Here is a 21,860-nt window from a genome sequence, read left to right as displayed (position 1 = left end):
TGACATAGACTTAATTGGCATGGTGGAAAGAGGATAACCAATGGGATAGTGCTATACCGGCATACAAATTATATTGCAATGTCAGAGAGGAGCATCTTGATGGTGGGGTGGCACTTTATGTTCGGGATGGCATGGAGTCCAACAGGATAAAGATCCTGCATGAGACTAAATGCACAATCAAATCTTTAAGGGTAGAAATCCCTTGTGTGTTGGGGAAGAGCATAGTGATAGGAGAATACTAGCATAGTGATAGGAATATAGTACCATCCACTTGGCCAAGATGGTGGGAAGGACAGTGAGATGCTAAGAAAAATTAGGGAAGCTAACCAAACTGGTAGTGCAGTAATAATGGGAGATTTCAATAATAATAAAAAAACAAAAAAATGTTTTTCAGTCAATAAATATAATTTTTACAGTGATGGTGAATGATTAGAAGACCGGTTGGGTTTTGGGTTAAAATCACAACGTCTGGCTTGATGACACCGTCACTTAGGCTATAATTTTAAATTAATTCAGTTGCCCTTATTTTCCACAGTTTACCGATTGGGTTACTGTACTGACTCTCCTTGTTTACAGATTTCAATTACCCCAATATTGACTGGGTAAGTGAAACATCAAGGCATTCGAGAGAGATAAAGTTCCTGGATGGAATAAATGGTAGTTTTATGGAGCAATTGGTTCAGGAACCAACGAGAGAGGGAACAATTTTAGATCTAATTCTCAGTGGAGCATAGGATTTGGTAAGAGAGGTAATGGGAGTGGGGCCGCTTGGCAATAGTGATCATAATATGATCAAATTTGAATTAATGACTGGAAGAAGGACAGTAAGTAAATCCATGGCTCTAGCTCTAACTTTCAATAGGTAAACTTTAATAAAACAAGAAAAATAGTTCTCCTAGGACAGCAGGATGTTAGTCCTCACATGTGGGTGACATTATCGGATGGAGCCAGGCACGGAAAACTTCTGTCAAAGTTTCTAGAAGCCTTGATCTGCACACTGAGCATGCCTGGCATGCCACTATTCTCACGTCCACACAAGGTCCCCCTTCAGTCTCTTCAGTTGCAGTTGCTCTAAACTTTTCTTGTTTTTTTCTGAAAATTAAAGTGTTTTTTTCCGGTTCCATTTTCAGGTCCCCCTTCGTGGTCAGTGTCTCCTCGGTGTGGTAGGTTCAAATCGTATTTTTCGCTGCTTTGCGGTCAATTCCTGGAACTTCACCTCTCGGCGCGTCATGTAACTTTTATGGTGTTGCCTGGCTTTCGACGGTGCCCCCAGTGCCCGTGGACCATGTCCATCACGGATCTGCATGAGGTTTGTATCCTCTGCCTGGGGGCTTTGGACGATGTCCATGGGTGTCAGCTGTGTGACCAGATGACCCCCCAAAAGGCGTTGTGCGCGCCTTGATAAGATGGAGAAACTTTTCGGCTCCATCCATACCTGTGTGGGAGTCATCGATACTGAGGGGTCGAAGGGAACCCCTTGATACGCTCTCTCTCGCTACTCCTCTCTTCACCTCTTCGAAGGATCACGGGGATGGTTACTGATCCTCCATGATCTCACCAGTGTCCCAGACATCGAGATCCTCTGCCTCCTCATCGCCGGGGAAAGACCAGGCCAAGCACCGTAGGAGATTCCGCAAGCATCACCACCGGTTGCCATCGGCGCATGGCTCCAGTTCTAGTGCGGTGCCAGCGGCAGCCACACTGCCATTGAAGTGACCCCAGCTAATGGAGGCCGGAGGCCCCATCCTCCGTCCCTGTGAATCCTAGGCGTACCCCACAAATATCGGTGCTGGGCACCGTGCCACCTCAGAGACCCGAGGAAGAGCTGGTGACACCTTGTCCCCCTCCCTTAGTCCTGGCCTCCCCGGACTTTCAGGAGGAGTTCAACCACAGGATGCAGACAGCAGCGCTCAGAGCTCTACGGAGTGTCGAGCTGCCCATGCCACCAGCCAACATACTGGTGCCAGAGCCCCCGCCGTCTATCATAGCACTTCTGCTTGAGTGTCTGGAGGTCCTCTTAGGCGCCCTACTGATGCAGTCTGTGCCCGAGGGACCTTCGGTTCCCCAGCGGCCACTGATGCTCCCCTCTGGAGTGATCCCTATCATCGGGTCCTCCTCCGAGGAAGACGTGGCCGGTGACGCGTTCCCGAGGCCTTGGTTCCCCAATCCTTTACTGGGACCCTAATGGCCTCCCGTGGCCCCAGTCCTCTCAATGCCAGGGGAACCATCGATTCCCGCAGTGCCCTCGCGACCTCCGAAGCTGTTGGAGCCCAGGGCTGACATCCCCCATAGGCCTCATCCATGTTGCGCTGGCCCCAGTGAGGAGGAAGGGCCTTATGACCCCTGGGGGGGGACGGACGATTCTATGGAGTCTTTCTCTGACTACTCAGACGACCCCTCTCCAAGCCTTTCCCACATGAGGAATGGTGCCAGTCCCCTTCGGAGGATCTGTCCTTCGCAGGCTTTGTCAGGGCCATGGCCAAGGCTATTCTCTTCCAACTACTTACAGAGGAGGATGCACGACACAAAATGCTAGAGGTGCTCCAGTTTCTCAACGCTCCTAAGGAGATCGTGGCAGTTCCCATCCACGACATCTTCAAGGATCTCCTCCTTTGGATGTGGGAGCACCCGTTTTTCATCTCCCCCGTCAATAGGAAGATGGATGCCACCTATTTGATGTAACCAGCCATGGGCTTCGAGAAGCAGCACCTCCCCCACCAGTCAGTGGTTGTGGAGTCCGCCCTTAAAATAGCCAGGCAAGAGGGATAACATGGACCAAGGCCACCATGTGGCCTAACAAGTGGAGCAGGAGGTGGGCAGTCACATGCCGGCTGCTGCACACAAAGGTTGCCAGCGAGATGAGGGCAAGGGCCCGCTTGCGAGCAAAAACGCTTTGGCCTGCACCATGTCCAGCCTGTCCCCTATAAAGTCCAGCTGAGGAGACGAGCAGAGTTGAGACTTGGGGTAGTTGATTACAAACCCCAAAGTTTGCAGCATCTGCACAGTTAAAGCCAGAGCACTCAGGTCCCCTGGGTGGGAGACGCTGTTGACCAACCAGTCGTCTAGGTACAGGAAGACGTGTATTGCATGACGTCGGAGGTACACTACCACCACTGTTAGACATTTGGTGAAGACACGAAGGGCTGAAGCCAGCCTGAAAGGCAATACCTTGTACTGATACTGAGCCTTTCCCACCTCAAAACAGAGGTATTTCCTGTGGCCGGGGGAAAATTGCTATGTGAGCGTAAGCTTTCTTGAGATCGAGGGAGCAGAGCCAGTCTCTTCTTCTGAGGAGAGGTGTCAGTGTACCAGAGAGAACATCTTGAACTTTTCGTTTAAGAGAAACTTGGTCAATGCCCTGAGGTCGAGAGAAAGTTTTAATGGGTGATGATTCAGTTCACCTGAACCAAATCACGGTGAACCTGGAAGATGTGGTAGGCCTGATTGACAAACTGAAGAGTAGTAAATCATCTGGACTGGATAGCATACACCCTAGGGTTCTGAAAGAACTAAAAAATGAATTTTCAGACCTATTTCGATTAATTTGTATCCTGTCATTAAAATCATCCAATCTACCTGAAGATTGGAAGATGGCCAATGTAACCCCTATTTTTAAACAGGGATCCAGGGATGATCTGGGAAACTATAAACCGGTGAGCCTGACTTCAGTGCTGGGAAAAATCATTGAAACTGTTATAAAGAATAAAATCACAAAACATTTAGATAGACATGGTTTAATGGGACACAGCCAACATGGATTTACCCAAGGGAAGTCTTGCCTCAGAAATCTCCTACAGTTTTTTGAAGGGGTGAATAAAAATGTAGATAAAGGTGAACCAGTAGATGTGCTGTATTTGGATTTTCAGAAGGTGTTTAACAAAGTCCAGCATGAGAGACTTCTAAGAAAACTAAAAAGTTATGGGATAGGAGGTGATGTCTTTTTGTGGATTGCAAGCTGGTTAAAAGACAGGAAACAGAGTAGGAGTAAATGATTAGTTTTCACAGTAGAAAAGGTAAACAGTGGAGTGCCTCAGGGATCTGTACTTGAACTGGTGCTTTTTAATATATTTATAAATGATTTGGAAAGAGGTACAACGAGTGATCAAATTTGCAGAGTAGTTAAATCTCAAGCGGATTGTGATGAATTGCAGGAGGACCTTGTGCGACTGGAAGATTGGGCTTCTAAATGGCAGATGAAATTTAACATAGACAAGTGCAAAGTGATGCATATAGGGAAAAATAACCCATGCTATAATTATACAATATTAGGTTCTATCTTAGGTATTGCCACCCAGGAAAGAGATCTAGGCATCATAGTGGATAATACATTAAAATCGTCGGCCCAGTGTGCTGTGGCAATCAAAAAAGCAAACAAAATGATAGGAATTATTAGGAAGGGAATGGCGAATAAAACAGAGGATGTCATAATGCCTCTGTATCACCCCACGGTGAGACCATACCTTGAATACTGTGTGCAGTTCTGGCCACCGTCTCTGAAAAAGGATATAGCTGCACTGGAGAAAGTGCAGAGAAGGGCAACCAAAATGATAAGGGACATGGAACGGCTTCCCTATGAGGAAAAGCTAAAGAAGTTAGAGCTGTTCAGTTTGGAGAAGAGATGACTGAGGTGGGGATATGATAGAAGTCTACAAAATCATGAAAGGACTTGAACAAGTTAATGTAAAATCAGTTATTTACTCTCTCAGATAATAGAGGACCAGGGGGGCACTCTATGAAGTTAGCAAGTAGCTCATTTAAAACAAATTGACAAAATTTTGTTTTCACTCAGTACATAGTTAAGCTTTGGAATTCTTTGCCAGAGGATGTGGTTACAGCAGTTAGTGTAACTGGGTTTAAAAAAGGTTTGGTTAAGTTCCTAGAGGTTAAATCCATAAACTGCTATTATGGTAATTAATAAGCAATAGTAGCTTGTAATTTATCTAATGTTTGGGTACTTGACAGGTTCTTATGGCCTGGATTGGCCACTGTTGGAACAGGATATTGGGCTTGCTGGACCCTTGGTTCTGACCCAGTATGGCATGTTCTTATGTTCTGTCTGCCCTTTAATGCAGCTCCCTGCATTGCAGAGGAATAAGTAATGCCTGCTTTTACATGGGATTTGCATACATCTGTGCTAATCTTAGCATTGGATTTTATTTCTGTTTTAGTGTACATTTTAGGTGTTAAACCCATGTTACATACCAGAGCTAACTTTCGCCAGAAAATTGCTCACTAAAACAGGAGTGAAAACCTGTGCTAACATTAGTGCCCCCTTATTACATCAGCCCCAATGTGCTTGTAGTAGCTACAGAATTGAACAGAGAAAGCATCTTCCTCCCCTAAATTCTACACCCATCTCAAAGATACATCCAATGCCCCCGCACCATCAGCACCCGCTGGCTATGGCCCTGCTGCCTGGGTACAGGTATCCTCTTCCTTCGTCTCCTTGAAGGAGGCACCGGCATTTACACAATCCCCACTTCCCTGCTCTCCGGTGACAGTCCACCTGGTCTTGTGAATCCTGGCGGTTAAAACCACATCCTGTTGAAGATGTCGGTCCTCATTTTCCATTTTCAAGGGGTGTTGCATCAAACTGGAAACATTATTAACCTTAGCAGTCAGTGCTTTCTGCTTTTTGTTTTTTTAAGCTTCAATATAACATTTATGAGTTGGAAGGACAAACTCTGCTCTCTTATGTTATTGACTTTTTGATAGAACGTCTATTTCAAGGCAGGTAAAACTGGGAAGGTTCAGGCTCATTCCAGATCCAAACTGGAGAGCGATGGCCTTTTCTAGTCCTGAATTTTGCCTTTTTGTCATCCAGCCCAAGACAAAGGAGTGGGGTCTTTAATTATTCCAAAGCTAGTTCCACCATCTCCAAGCAGAAGCATTGTTCTGTGAAATCCTATTACACGTACTGTAATCACTCAATCTTACCAATTAAGGATTTCAAATGAGTGAACATTTTCTCTCTCTTCCGTCCTGTTTCAGTTTTGAGATTAAGAACACTCTCCCTCCAACCCAGAGTGCCAAACATGAAATACATTTCTACAGAGATAACCCAAGCTCTGTTTTCACAAGTGCTGTGTGTGCACACTTGGCCGAGCCGCGGCCTGGTCCAGAATGGCACAACTTAGGGAAACAGGTTCTGTTATGCAGTCAGCCCAGCAGGTAGGTCTGAGCTGTGGCCAGTAGGTGCCTGCCAAGTCTTCGCTGACTGGGAGCACGCGTTCTCTCATGCTCGCATGCTGCAGGGACGCGACCTCTGCCATAAGCTATGTGCCTGCGCAAACAACCTGGGCAGGCCTAGAAAGCCCTCCCTCACGCTGGGCCAGGATGAAAGGAAGCTCCCCTCAGGCTTTGGTGGTTTTGCATGAGAAGAAGTGCTGAAGAGTCGCCGAAGATACCATCAGCTGCAGCCTTTCTCGGTTTCTGGGCATGGCTTTAGTGGTTCTCCTTTATTTTAAAGACTAAACCATAATATCACTGGCCGGAGCAAATAAAGCAGCAGTAAAACTTATCCTTACAGCCTGCATACTAAAATCACCTTCAGTAGGAGCGAGGTTTCGGGTCCTGCATGCCATCCTTTTGCGTAGCACTTCAAAATGTAATCTTCTTGAGAACAAAAGTTTTGGTTTTACTCCTGACCTCAGGATTCTGCTTCCACTGTGTTTATAGAATCCCCTCCCCTCCAAAGTTGCATTTTAAGCCTTATTGTACACATTTTTAAACCAAAAATTCACTAATACGAATAGGAGTGCTGCTGTTTCCATGTCTACTCAGCCTGATCTCATTGGGTTGCAGGGATTTCAGGCCTGCTTTTTTTTTTTTTTTTTTTTTCCTTGGGGAAAGCCCAAATTCATGCCTGCACTGGGAGGAAACCAGGACTGGGATCAGCCGGACTGACAGTTTACAATCCTAAATACACTATATCTAGCTGCCAGGGAAATAAATCACAAGAGACTAATTTGGCAAATAGCATACAGAAAGCGCTTCTGGTGATGGCAGAGGAATCAATTTACTTAACCCCTCTCATTGGGGTGTTTGGCAGAATTCAGCTTTCAAAGCAGTCGGAGAAAGTCCAGGTCTAAATGTTGTTCGATATGTATTAATACTTGTGCAGGAGAAGTACTGCAAACGTGTGGTTTATGAGTCTGACAAGCTGGGAGAAGTGAATTACTTTCATGGAATTCTTTGAGTCGCACATGTAAGTGGATAATTCAGTCCTTTGGAGATTCAAAATATTGTTTAACTTAATTTTCTGAGCACTGGAACAGTTGCTAAATAGAGTGAATAGCTCTGGGCAGTGATTTGCTAAACTACTGCATTTGGAAACAATTTGAATAACCCAACAGTGATTTCCAGCTGTATAATATGCAGAGCTACTACAGCTGGGAGTCGGCAGATCTTTTGTTTTCCCCAGCAGCCTATTTCTGGTTCTCTGTCTGCGCTGTGCCTTAAAAGTTAATGTTGCAGCTGCACCTGTCTACTACTAACCTGGCCTATGAACCAACAGCTCAGCAACTGAGCTCCCAGGTCATCCATAGGGGAGAGAGAGTGCAGCACAGTCACTAGTCACCGTGTCGCACAACACCACCACCAACTTTCTGAAGGCACACGCAGTAAATTGTCACCTGGAACCCCAAAACTTAGTCGTCATCCCAGAAGAGTCGAGAGAGGGGTCCAAGCTGAAAGGAAACTTCTGAAAGCTACAGCTCTGCAATTTATGCAGACAGAGGGAGAGCCATGGCATGTGCAAATGTCTAGATGGTAGAGGCTTCATTGGGAGCTGGTGGCACCATACACGTGCTCGGGTAGGAACCCCAGCTGATGGCTAGCTTTGTGGTTCTACTGTAGCGTGTAGGAGTGCTAGCCACAGCCGCCTCCTGACTTCCTAGTACCCCAAAAGTTGTCATTTCTGGATGAGACTCATATAATATATGCATGCACAGGTTCTTCAGCATGGAGAAGCTCTGCGGTGACGTGCCACTGCAATCACGATTACCACCGGACAGTGATTAATATTGTTCCCTGCTGCCCCTGGTACAATCCAGCAGTGATGGTGATGATGAATTTTGGCTTTTCCATACTTCTTCTTGTGGCTGTAGCTGCCCCCTTGCTGGTCCTCCTCGGTTCAGCTCTAACATCTTAGCAAGCATTAATGAGCACCTTGCCCCATCAGGAGTTCCCTCGCATCTCTTTCCTGTCTCCTCAGCTTGTTCATCTTCTCCTTCTATCTGGGATCCATTAAAGCATTGAGAAGATGCTCCTCTTTGTTCATCAAAATCTTCAGACTCTTGTATTTAGCCTTTTTTTTTTTTTTTTTTACCTCTCGAGGAAGCAAACCAAAGGAAGGATGTTGCTGAAAGCTCAGTCATGAGCTAGGTTGCCTCTTTGAATGGTTGGAGTCCAATAAACATTTCTCTCATGGAAGGCCACTGCTTGGGCCATAAGGGTGGCTGTTGCAGATCTTTTGGGTGTGTGATAAAGCACGCGCACTGATTGCCTCATGCTATATTAGTCACTGCCAAAGGCTTTCACCTGCTCAGTGCTCCCATTCTTTTGCAAAGTTAGCATATGGTAATGCCCTTTTCACATCACTGGCAAAAACCATTTTGGCACTATTCATTTGAGGACTTCAGGCTTTCTTTAATCTACAGAAAAGTACCTGCAGCATCTCCTTTTGTTTTTTGGATGTTAGAACTGGTAAATGTTTTTCCACTGTTATCCCGCCTTCCTCATATCTAAGGTTTACATCAGATGGAATAGCACTGGAATCGAATGCGTAAATGTGGCTGCAGTGGTAGCGCTGACGTTTGCAACGGAATCCGAGCTTGCCTGTCTAGTACAGCATGGTGCATGCCTAGCGGTGCTATAGAAATAAGCAGCAGCAATAAACGACAACAGGATCATTTTTTAATTACAAAGAAAATAAAGCAGACACTGGAATGTTGGTTTTCTCGAGTGGTGACTGTGAATCATTCATACTTGTTGCATCACTTTGTTGGCCGCCTTGTGCAAGAGATAGAGCAGCATACAAATATTAAAAAAAAAAAAAAAGATTCTTGCTATCATTTAGGCCGGTTTGGAAAAGGGGAAGGGAAGAGGCGGGACTGGGAGGCCTGCCCAGGCTGCAAGACAAAACACGCTATCCCTGCCTCTCAGAGTTAAGTCCTCCTTTAGGCCTAGTGGGTGCCGTTCTTTGCCTGCCCCTGGAATAAGGGGCAGGCCTTCTGGCCTAGAGAGAAGTCACTCCCTGCAGTGAGATGTTGCACATTTGTACTCCTTGCTGATCAGGCTTGGATGGGGAAAGCACTGTAGTGGTGGTGGCAGCGGCAGCAGAGAAGCTTTGAGCAATAAACCAGAGCAGGTGTGCGGTCCCACTTATCCATTTTTCTCTCTCTCTCTCTATTTACCCCGGGTAAAGTAGAACTCAGTTAGCAAGTCTGTGCTCAGTTGCACTACAGTAGGTCTGATTGATCTCCCCACCAAGGAGGCAAGCATATGGCAGCCCCCAGCCGTCAGCCCAAGCAAACTCGCTCCTCGCCAAGCACACACTGCCAGTGAGCCGGGTCAGTGGCCCCCATTTATACTCTCTCGGCTGCTAGCTTGGCAGATTGCCAAAAGGCGTCTTTCACGGGGGGGGGGGGATTAAAAATGTGTTTCAACATCTTTGTAAATGTAAAGAACCACAGTCCGCAATGTATTTTTCCTCATTGGTAATGGCTGAGAACAAACTGCACAGTTGGCTGTCTGCTCCTGGATCACCGATCCCACAATACTCAAAGCCTTGATTCTTCAACACATCAAACATTTCTGCATCTGAACTGTTCTAGAAACAGTACATTTATCTTCACTCACATCTATTTCCTCTTTCTCAGTTGATACTGAGACTGTAGGTAGGAGTAGCTCACACTGTGGAATCTCTAGGGTCCTTCATTATCAATCTAAACCCATTTTGACTGATAAATTCCCAGGTTTTTGCAAAAGTGAAAACTGATTTAAACAAATTTTCACCTTGATTTCAAAACCATTTGCAGACCCATGATGCTTGCCAGCCTCTTCTCCCTAAAAGACTTGACAGTAGGGCATGCACAGGAAATGTGACTGGACTGTACATGCAGCAAAAACGTAGCGGGCCAGCAAACACATGAAGATTGCCGTTGGGGAGGATTGCTAGAGCTGCCAATGGAGTTGCTGCTGAGGAGGGGAGAAGAGAGGAGAACATTGGGAGGGGTGAAAAAAGGGAGATGCTGGGAAGGAGAGGAGAAATACTGGAGCAACCCCCGTGTTGGCTAAACTCGGAGAGCAGTTCCAGAGGTCGTATCTCAGTTTACAGTTCAAGTAATTCATTCTCAGCTGGTTAAAGATGTAATTTCAGGGTTCCTTGAGCAGAGAGAAATATCTCTTTCAAGGCCCTTCACATTGCTACTCTTAATTCCCAATTTAAAGTTCTTGTATACTGCACTGATGATCACAGCATGATTAAGCGTTAAAGTCATTAACCAAGGAAACACTCTGGAGGCATTAGAGGTTTCCAACAATACTTTACAGATAGGTTGTAGGATGATGAAATAAAGTTCTTTACAGCTGATTGATTCATTTTAGATGGTACAAGTGCTTTTAAGTAAGTTAGAGATTTCTTGCAGTCTTATTTACATTTAAGATGTTAAAGCCAATTGATTTAGTTTTTAGGTTGATAATTTCTTCCCTCCCATGGGTACAGGGCAAGTTGATAGCTTCCCTCCCAATATAGGTGACATCAAAACAGAATTCATACCACATAGTCATTTATCTCCTACCTTCTCCATGCTCTCTCTAACACTCCTTAGGGTCCTCACAGTACCTGAACAGTACAAGTCTTTCTCCTCTCCTTTGCAGTATCAAGATGACACCTGTAACTCCTCTCCTCCAAATCTCCAGTAAATGTTCCTGGGATCTTCTGTGGATCCATACCATTCCTTTCCTTCTCTCTCTCCTCCTTCTTACCAGGATGGCTGAAAGTCATCCTTCTCCTTGGATCTTGATGACCTCAGGGAACCTCTCCCATATGATGGTAGAACAGAAATTAAATTAACTTAATGGCGTCCCAAGTTACACGGTTCTTCAAACTTAAATAAATCAGTTTAAGAATACAAAATGGATTGGGAGAGAGGAAGGAAACTCCCACCCAACCAAAAGGCTCCATGGAGGCAACAATTCAATAACGTAAATGAGAGAACAGCCAAGATACGCTGCCTCTCCAAAGGAAAATCGAGAATCCACACAGTAAGATGGTGGCAATGCTCTAAGAACCAGAGGAACGTACCATTTGCCAGCTTCCACGTGGGGAAAGCTTTACACCCACACTATTGCTATTATATTGCTCCCCACATTAATGGGATATTCTTCAAACTAAATCCTAGTAGGGGACTAACAGGATCCCTACACTGAGAAGAGAGGATCTATTGGGACAAAGGAGGTAAGATGCTGGAAAAGAAGAAGGAATGAGAGAAGATGACTGAGTGGAAGAAGAGAGCATGAAGAAAAAATAGATGCTGAAGGAAGGAGGGAATTTTCATCTAGTCTTAATCATGATTTTGAAAGCTCTGGGGCCCTTTACATAAAGTCTGAGATACTTGCTCTAGGATCCCAGTCTGCTTAAAATTTTGACAAATCTAGATGTAATCTTTTTTTTCGGATTTTGTTATAGTCCAGAGGGCACACAAAATCATTTTTCTTGGGGCTTTCTTCTTTTGCCACTTCCCCAAATCTGCTAAGACCCAGGGAGTGACTTCTATGGGGAAAAGCTTAACCTTTTAGGCCCAGGCAGTGAAGGGGAATCCTCTCTGAGGTGTTACTGTCCCCTTTGGTGATGTTAGTGCTGTATAAACAGGCAGGTCACGATGTGGGTGTTCAAAAGAAACTTTACTGTGATTTACAGAAATCGAATAAATGTCCAGTCGGGTTACTTGTACTACTAATTTAAAATACATATATTTTAGAAGAACTGAAAATAGTAGTAGTGTACCACCCTTACACTACAGTAACTACTAGACTACAAAAGAAAGAAAGTTATCTGTGGTATTATTATTAGGGATGTGAATCGTTTTTTGGCGATTTAAAATATCGTCCGATATATTTTAAATCGTCAAAAATCGTTAGAGGCGCGATACAATAGGAATTCCTCCGATTTATCGTCAAAAATCGTAAATCGGGGGAGGGGGGAGGGGAAGGGGGAGGGCAGGAAAACCGGCACACTAAAACAACCCTAAAACCCACCCCGACCCTTTAAAATAAATCCCCCACCCTCCCGAACCCCCCCAAAATGTTTTAAATTACCTGGGGTCCAGTGGGGGGGTCCCGTTGTGATCTTCCACTCTCGGGCCACGGCTGCGTTAATAGAAATGGCATACCTTTGCCCTGTCATATGACAGGGCAAAGGTAGCGCCGGTGCCATTTTGGTTCCTGTCCCCCGACTTCACGAGCGCAGGAGATCGCTCCCGGACCCCCGCTGGACCCCCAGGGACTTTTGGCCAGCTTGGGGGGGCCTCCTGACCTCCACAAGACTTGCCAAAAGTCCAGCGGGGGTCTGGGAGTGACCTCATGCACTAGGGCCGTATTGCAAAATGGCGCCGGTTGTATGGCCGTATTGCAAAATGGCAAAATGGCCGTATGTGGCCGGCGCCATTTTGCAATACGGCCATACGACTGGCGCCATTTTGCATTTTTCCATTTTGAGGTCGCTCCCAGACCCCCGCTGGACTTTTGGCAAGTCTTGTGGGGGTCAGGAGGCCCCCCCAAGCTGGCCAAAAGTCCCTGGGGGTCCAGCGGGGGTCCAGGAGCGATCTCCTGTGCTCGTGACGTCGGGGGACAGGAACCAAAATGGCGCTGGTGCTACCTTTGCCCTGTCATATGACATATGACAGGGCAAAGGTAGCGCCGGCGCCATTTCTATTAATGCAGCCGTGGCCCGAGAGTGGAAGATCACACCGGGACCCCCCCCACTGGACCCCAGGTAATTTAAAACATTTTGGGGGGGTTCGGGAGGGTGGGGGATTTATTTTAAAGGGTCGGGGTGGGTTTTAGGGTTGTTTTAGTGTGCCGGTTTTCCCGCCCTCCCCCTTCCCCTCCCCCCTCCCCCGATTTACGATTTTTGACGATAAATCGGAGGAATTCCTATTGTATCGCGCCTCTAATGATTTTTGACGATTTAAAATATATCGGACGATATTTTAAATCGTCAAAAAACAATTCACATCCCTAATAATAATACCACAGATAACTTTCTTTCTTTTGTAGTCTAGTAGTTACTGTAGTGTAAGGGTGGTACACTACTACTATTTTCAGTTCTACTAAAATATATGTATTTTAAATTAGTAGTACTGTACTTTACTTACTACTTATAACTTTATATAACTCACTCTATGCTACTACTACAAATACATACTCCTATTCAATTTTCAAATACAAATTAAAATATACATAATAATTGACCAACATTATTATCTCTCACCTTTCTTCTTGAGATCTTCGATCTCACGAGGGTAAGAGGCTCGCTGGCTAAAATTCCTCCTGGAGGGACACCCAGGCTGCAGACTCCCTTTGCAGGTTAGGTCTGCAGCCTGGGCGGATGTACAAATTGTCCTGATCCAGGAGAATTAGCCGGGCTAGTAGGTCCACATCAGCCCGACTAAAGCAGGGCTTCCATCTTGGAGGAGGATGGTTGGGCGGAATCTGACTTCCTATCTCAATCCATCTACAATGAGAAAATTAAAAAGAAGATGAAAAAAAAGTATGTTCAGAAGCTCAGAATGCAAAGGGTTGAAGTGTCCCACCCTTCACATCCCTCCCCTCCCCACACCCACACCATTCACTGCTGGTATATGGGAGATGGGAGGGGGGGGGGAGTGAAGGGCCAGGCAATCCCTGTCTCTGAAGGACAGCTCTCTTCAGAAAATCAGACCTGAATGCAGGGGCTGTCTCCCCCTTCACATCCCTCCCCCCCACACCCACACCATCCACTGCTAGTATATGGGAGAGGGGAGGGGGGGGGGGGTGAAGGGCCAGGCAGTCCCTGTCTCTGAAGGACAGCTCTCTTCAGAAAATCAGACCTGAATGCAGGGGCTGTCTCCCCCTTCACATCCCTCCCCCCCACACCCACACCATCCACTGCTAGTATATGGGAGAGGGGAGGGGGGGGGGTGAAGGGCCAGGCAGTCCCTGTCTCTGAAGGACAGCTCTCTTCAGAAAATCAGACCTGAATGCAGGGGCTGTCTCCCCCTTCATATCCCTCCCCCCCCATACCCACACCATTCACTGCTGGTATATGGGAGAGGGGAGGGGGGGGGGGTGAAGGGCCAGGCAGTCCCTGTCTCTGAAGGACAGCTCTCTTCAGACAATCAGACCTGAATGCAGGGGCTGTCTCCCCCTTCACATCCCTCCCCCCCCCCCACACCATCCACTGGCTGGTATATGGGAGAGGGGAGGGGGAAGTGAAGGGCCAGGCAGTCCCTGAAGGACAGCTGTCTGTTCAGAAGTTCAGATGGGCCATGCAGATAAAATTGGTGAGAAAACTGTGGTCAAGTTTGCAGTTCCTGTGTTAAACTTCTTTTTTTTCACTAGAGTAGCATAAAATAAAATGAAGTACTTTGTGTATTAAACTAAAGAAACTTTACATAAAATGAAATTAATTACTTCTCTTCATTTAATATGCTACTTTAGTGAAACAAAACATTTAATAAAGAAACTTGCGACCTGAGCTTCAAAACATTAACCTACTATAGAAAAACTAAACAAAAAAGCTTCTAATACTAGTACTTATTTATTATACTTACAGTGGTTAAATTTAAAGAGCAGGCAATGGTAATTTGGTAATGCTTGCTTGCACTGCATGTCTGAGTTTTGTCCGTGCGTGGCTGCGTGCTATCTGGTAGCAAAATGGCCGTGGGGAACAGCACCAAGCATGCACGGCTTAGCGTGCACTAAATCGGGGTTAGTGCGCACTAACTGCGATTTAGTGTGCACTACAATAAATCAGTTAAATATATGGTTCTACTTTCCCATTGGCTGTCTCCAAGGTGGATACCTCTAGCTAACGAACATTTCCTCAAATGTTACTTTTAAACCGTTTAGTAATACGCACTAACTTGTCAGTAGTGCGCACTAACTCGCGTTAGTGCGCACTATTCGGAAAAACGATTTTTTTACTAAAAAAAAATATGATGATCCGTGGGAACATGATATTTTACGGCTGCCAGATGAACCCGATTGTGAAAACGATCGGGCACCCGATTCACATCTCTAGTTTCCAGAACCCCAGCAACACAAAAGAAACAAACCAAAAAAAAAAAAAACCCCCAAATGGAGGCACAGCAGCAGAAGAGCAGGTGGGGTTTCCCAGGCCCCACCAGTGCAAGATAAAGTGCAGAGGAGACAGAGCAGGGGAAAGGCTGATGGGGTTCCCAGGTCCCAACAGCTGCAGGAAGGGGAGGGACTGGGGGGAGAGGGGTGGGTCAGAAGAGGAGAATGGGAGAGTGAGGAAGCTCAGGGCTAGAAGAGGGGAGCAGTGGGGGATGGAGGGGGTCAGCAGGGAAGAGGCAGAGGGAGGGGAGGAGCAGTGCAAGGGGACTGAAGGTGTAGAAGTAGGAGAGAGGCAGTGGGAGGAGGACTGGAGGAGAGGGAGTGAAGGGAAGGGGGCTGCAGAGGGTAGAAGAAAATAAATCTCCCACGATACACCCCCCTCCTCACCCCATACCTTGTCCCTCCAACTCATGCACACCTCAACACTTCCCTTCCCCCACATACCCTCTCCATTTCAACTACTCACTCCCCCTCTCTCCCCCCACCCACACAAACCTCCACCTTTCCCCTATACACTATTCCTTACCTCCCCAATGCTACACACACATCAGTGAAAGAGGAGAGGATTATCTTTCCCCACCCAACTTATCCCACACCACTTCCTCCCTGCCACACAGCCAGTATTTCAGCCTCACAACATATACACTTCCCTGCCCACACAGGAGGGGTAAGAGAAGCGTGGAGAAAGAGTGCGAGGGGAAAGTGCACACAGCTCCCACCTATTCCCCAAGTCATTTCTCTATAAACCACACCCAGTCACCCTCAGTCACTCCCACCAGTCAATCCCTAACCCTCCCACAAACAACCCTAGATACCCCCCACACACCACACCCCAAACACCCTCAGCCAATCCTCGACATGCACACGCCTACACATTGGGGTAGATTTTAAAAAAGAGCGCGATCGCGTACTTTTGTTCGCGCAGCAGGCGCAAACAAAAGTACGCTGGATTTTATAAGATATGCGCATAGCCGCGCGTATCTTATAAAATCCTGGATCGGCGTGCGCAAGGCTGCCAATTTTGGGCAGCCTGGGTGCGCCGAGCCACGCAGCCTGCCTCCGTTCCCTCCGAGGCCGCTCCGAAATCGGAGCGGCCTCGGAGGGAACTTTCTTTCGCCCTCCCCTCCCCTCCCCTTCCCCTCCCTTCCCCTACCTAACCCACCCCCCCCCCCCCCCGGCCCTATCTAAACCCCCCCTTACCTTTGTCCCTCGATTTACGCCTGCTAGAAGCAGACATAAATCTGCGCGTGCCAGTGGACTGCTGGTGTGCCATCATCCGACCCGGGGGCTGGTCCAGAGGCCTCGACCACGCCCCCGGTCCCGCCCCCGAAACGCCGCGTCATTCGACCCCGCCCCAACACGCCCCCTTAAAAAAAACCCCGGGACTTACGCGCGTCCCGGGGCTCTGCGTGCGCCAGCGGTCTATGCAAAATAGGTGTGCGAGGGCCCTGCTTGCGTAAATCCGGGCAGATTTACGCGAGCAAGGCATTTAAAATCTGCCCGATTACTCATACAAATTCTGTAACACATATACATAACCTGCAGCCCACCATATGCCCCCCACATACATACACAGGGGGAGGAGAGGGGTAAAGAGAGAGTGGGTTGGGGAAAGTGGAGAATGTGAGGGGGAGAGCGCACACACACACACAACACTTCCCTTGATATGCACATAGCCCCCAACTTACACCTAAACCGCTCACACCATCCCCATAACAAAAACATACACTATTACTCCTCCTGCCCACACACACAGATGGAGGGAGAGTTTGTGAAAACTGCAAGAAGGAAAGGGTCCATTCCCCAACACACACACTCTCACTCCCCACATCACACATACATATTCCCACCCCTGCACACACACACACACATAGAGCAGGAGGGAGGAAATGGGGAACGCAGTGGTAGAGAGCACACGTACCTGCGCCTCCACATTCACCTAGGGGAGGGGAGCGAGAGCTGAAAATGGGGATAGGTTCCTCCCCCAACACACACACACTCCACTCATCTCCTGATAACCACTCATTGACCACTCACATCTACAACTCATACACATCATTCCCACCCAGGTGGGGAGGAGGAGGAGGGATATGGGAAGAACGTGAAGCGTGATGGGGGGGGGGAGATGCATGCACATCGCACCCCCCCCATGACACCAACCCAACACCTCATACAACATATATCACCATATAAATATACACCCCCCCACCTTCACCCCCTCTGCAAGCCTTCCCCATACCTTCCCCACTGAATGCCAGCCGCCCCACCCACACACACCTGCCCCATTCCTCCACCCCCAATGCAGCGTGTACAAGACACAGTCATAAAACCCGCTTTTTGATGTTGCCATGTAATTATCACTTCCTCTTTTTTGGGGGTTCCCTTAACACCCGCACACACTCAATCAAGAGGAAAAAAGGAGGGGGAGCTCAAACCTTCTATTGCTCCCTTCCTTTCTTTAGTCACTTGCCCTGCCCCAGCCATTCCTTGCATTTCTGGAGTCCAGTGTGGAGAGCTCACTGGCGGGGTTAGGAAGCGACACAAGCTCGGGTACAGCCCCTAGTGTGTGTGTTTATTTATGTGGACATTTTATATACCGTCGTTCCATGTAAAGATCACAGTGGTTTACTAAAGTAATCTTCATAGCTATGTATCAACAAATAAAGATGAGTTATAGAGGTCGTATTCATCAACAGGCAGCAAATGAAATGTTCCATTACACATTAACTAAAGATCTAGGACATAAGGTGAGAGGTACAGAACATATAATACAACAGATTTCACATATTAGTCAGTACGTTGCATTGAGGAGCTTACATTCACTCATTAAATTTGTTCCTCATGCTTCAGTTGATTTTCCTTGTCTTTCTTATTATTGTAGTTCTCTGCATTCTGATGATTTTAAGTTAGGTTATATGCATTTTTGAATAGCCCTGTTTTTAGTTCACATTTAAATCTCTTTCTATCTGGCATCAAACGTTACATCTCAGGTAAACAATTCCAGCATTTTGGGCTTGCTATGGACACATTCTCTTACTTGCGTCAGATATGTACCCTGTGATGTAGGAACAGTCAATAGTCCTTTATTTTGAGATCTTAATGTTCGCCGTGGTGCGTATGGTTGTAATGTCATGCCAATCATACCGGTGTTACTTGAATGAATGATTTTGAATATATATAAAATGTATACTGTCCTAGCTTTGTTCATCCAAAAAATTCTATTTACCTAGAAAAACGAATGAGTTCCTCCCCTTCCCACTGATTTTCTCCTGATTTTGTTCTCATAAATGCTAATAACTTCCTGAGAGAAATAAAAACACCCAAAAATGAAGGTCCCTAAGTGTCTTGTACATAATTTCCCATACTGCAGAACTATTTGTTAAATATTCAGTGCTAAATCCTCAATAATACCAGATTTCTATGGGTGGCTGTATTAGCCTTTGCATGTACACGAGTGATTCTGCTCGGATCTTGTGTATGGAATCACTAACCAAATGGATTTCAAATGGCACCAGCCTGTGGCACCTTTCACGTGGTGTGCCAAGCAAGCAAAAGTGGTGAAACCATTGGCATTGCAAGTGGAGAAACAAAAACAGCCTGGCTATTAGAAGTTCAACTGTTGTAAGCATCACAAAATTTGCCTATCGTATAAATTAGTGGAGTAGCGAGGCAGTGATGCTAAACTTCAATTATCATATGTGTGTGAGGGGTTTTTTTTGTATCTGCACAGCACTAGTTTCCTGCTAATGACTTTTTTTTTTTCTGACCTGGCAGTTTCCTCTTGTTTCTTTGGGAATCCAGCTCAGGTGGAACCAGGGCTGGAATCTGCTACCATGAGCTTTCACTCACAACCCCCTGGGGGGGTGGGGGATTCTCCCCCTTTTTGAATGACCTGTTTTGACATAGGCTAGCTGAGGTTGGGGTGAGCCATGGAGGACATGCCATCAAGTCTGGGAAGGGAGAGAAGCTTTCTGCCGTCCTTCCAGTGACTCCAGCAACGAAAGTCACCAAAGAAACATCCCTCCTGGTAGGCGAACTTCAGGGTATCCACCACAGATCGTCAGCAGACCCACTGTATCTGCGCACACCCCAGTCTGGGAAGCAGGTTCATCTGCGTGACTTGCTTACCCAGTAAAATGCATCCTGCCCAGCCCACATGGCACGTGCTGCCAGAGCTGGAAGGAGGAAATGGGCAGAGTTGCTCAGCCTTGTGGTTACCTGCTCTCGCTATTGCTCTTCCTGTGTGGTCTGGAGGATGCCGAAGAGCTACATTTTTTTCCCCATCTTTTAAGTCCCCTTTTTAGCTATGACTTGGCCAGCAAATCGCATAGAAACATCTTATCAGCATTGGTCCTTCAGACAAACAGGCCCTAGGTGACGATAACGTTGCTGTGAGAGTTCTGTTCCCTTCATCAGAACGGTGCAGCATGAGCTGCCGATGATAATGGCCAGTGGCGGTGCGCTGGTAATCCTTTTCAGAGCTTTAAATGATTGTAATATAAAGAGGATGGGTAAGGGTAAGGAGGCTGCTATTCAAAAAAAGCTGAGCTTCTATATTAGGCATCTATTTTCAGTCAATTTTAGGGTTCTTAGAGGACAATTTTCAAGGGGTAGATGCAGCTTACTTTTGGGAGTAAGGCTCCTAAATTTGGCCTTTTTGAAAATCAGGCCCCCATTACATTTCTTTGATGGTTTCAAAGGGTTTGAATGTTCAGATTTTATAGTAACATTGTAAATGACAGCACGTAATGACTAAAAAGGCCCATCTAGTCTGCCCGACAGTGATTTCAGGCGTCCAAAGTAGTTCATATCCCCCCAAGGAGCCCAACCCTCAATCCCGCTGCGTCCCTTTTAGAGTTGCAACTTCTGCTCAGTGCAGGTTACCCCCGTGCCTCCCAGGGAGCACAATGCAGCCACACCAAGCTGAGCCTTGAGCAGGCAACACCTCCTGAAAATGATCCTCTCCCTTGCCCGATGCCTGAGCTCGTTCCCTAAAGTCTGGATAGCGCTCGGTACTTTACTGACTTCATTTGCGGCCAGGTCGTTGGCTCCCAAATGGGACGGCGAGATCAGTGTCTTCTATAATAGTAAATGTCTGACATTCTTGCATAGTTTTCAAGTCCCATTTTAGTATCCGAGTATAAGGTTCTTGAAGCAGTAGTCTGAACATGTAAAGTGCATACTGGTCAGACCAAAGTTCCCTCAAGTCCAGCTTCCTGTCTCCGACAGTGGCCAATCTGGATCACAAGTACCCGGCAGGATCCCAAGAATAGATCCCAAGCTTCTTGCTTGTAAAGCCACTGCTTATCCCTGGTTCCCGAGTCTAAATGGCTAATAGTGGTTTTCCTCCAGGAACTTGTTTAAACTGTTTTTAAACCCAGCGGTGCTAAAAGCTTTCAGTGAATTTCACAGTTTAATTGTGTGCTGAATGAAAAAACACTTTCTCCGATTTGTTTTAAATGTGCTACCTAATAGCTTCATGAAGTGACTCGTTCTAGTAACTTATTTGAAAGAGTAGATTGCCATTCCCGGTTTACTTTTTCCATCCTACTCAAGGTTTTGTAGACCTCAATCATATCTCCTCTCTGCCATCTCTTCTTCAGACTGAAGAACGCTAACCCGTTTAGCCTTTCCTTATTGGGAAGCCATTCAATCCCCTTTATCATTTTGGTTACCCTTCTCGCTACCTCCTGGATCTTTTTTGAGATGGGGGGGCCAGAACTGCACCCAATACACAAAGTGCAGTCTCACTATGGATCAACACGGAGATATTATAACATTTCATTTTATTTTCCATTCCTTTCCTGATAATACCTAATGTTCTATTTACATTTCTGACCATTGCTGCACTCAGAGCCGAGGATTTCAAAGTATTGTCCACAGTCACTCCAAGACTAGGACGGAACCCAGACGTGTGTTCCTATATGTAGGGACTCTCTCGGTCCCCGCTATCTATTTTGTCTCTAGCTTAAGCCCTAAGTTAGGACTGAGGTAGGAGGTACTAGTTGGCACCTCCACTGATACTGCTCGGATTGGTGGGAAATGGGTGTGGCATTTTGGGTTGAATTTTGGAGAAGCGGGAAAGATTTGGAGTTTCCCTGTTGTTAGGCCCCTTAGCCTGATACCAGGGGAGGAGGCAGATCCCTGGTCCAGTACCCAAACCAGTCTTAGGAGTGGGGAGAGTCTGATTTTTGTATGGAGCCTGGTCTTGCCTCTGGGAGGATTTTTCCCTCTGCCTGGAAGAGGTCAGTTAAAAGAGCTGTGGTTCCCTGTCCGCACTACAAAGGGTGTCCATTATCTTACCAGCAGAGAAGCAAGTTGCAGTTTTGGAGAAGATTTTGTTCCTGTTATATTGGGGTGGGGGGGATTTTTTGTCACCATTCCTGTCCATGAGAAGGAGAATGATTTTGTTTTTTTTCTGTTTTGATGGGACTTTTATCGCCCAGAGGTCCAGTGTATTACCAGAGAAAGAGACAGGTCTTCCCAGTACCAGGAGGCCATCTTCTGTCACTGGGAGT

The 21,860-nt window shown here is 46.6% G+C and overlaps 1 protein-coding gene across 3 annotated transcripts in view; it reads left to right on the top strand.

The window, feature by feature from the left end:
- CMKLR1 (chemerin chemokine-like receptor 1) overlaps nt 1–21,860 on the top strand; it is a 421,974-nt gene that overhangs the window by 276,703 nt on the left and 123,411 nt on the right. The window lies entirely within an intron of this gene.

Source organism: Rhinatrema bivittatum, chromosome 11 (genome assembly GCF_901001135.1).
Source record: "Rhinatrema bivittatum chromosome 11, aRhiBiv1.1, whole genome shotgun sequence".
NCBI classification, from domain to species: Eukaryota; Metazoa; Chordata; class Amphibia; order Gymnophiona; family Rhinatrematidae; genus Rhinatrema; species Rhinatrema bivittatum.
Note: the sequence above shows the minus strand (reverse complement) of the source record. Positions and strands in the feature narration are given on the sequence as shown.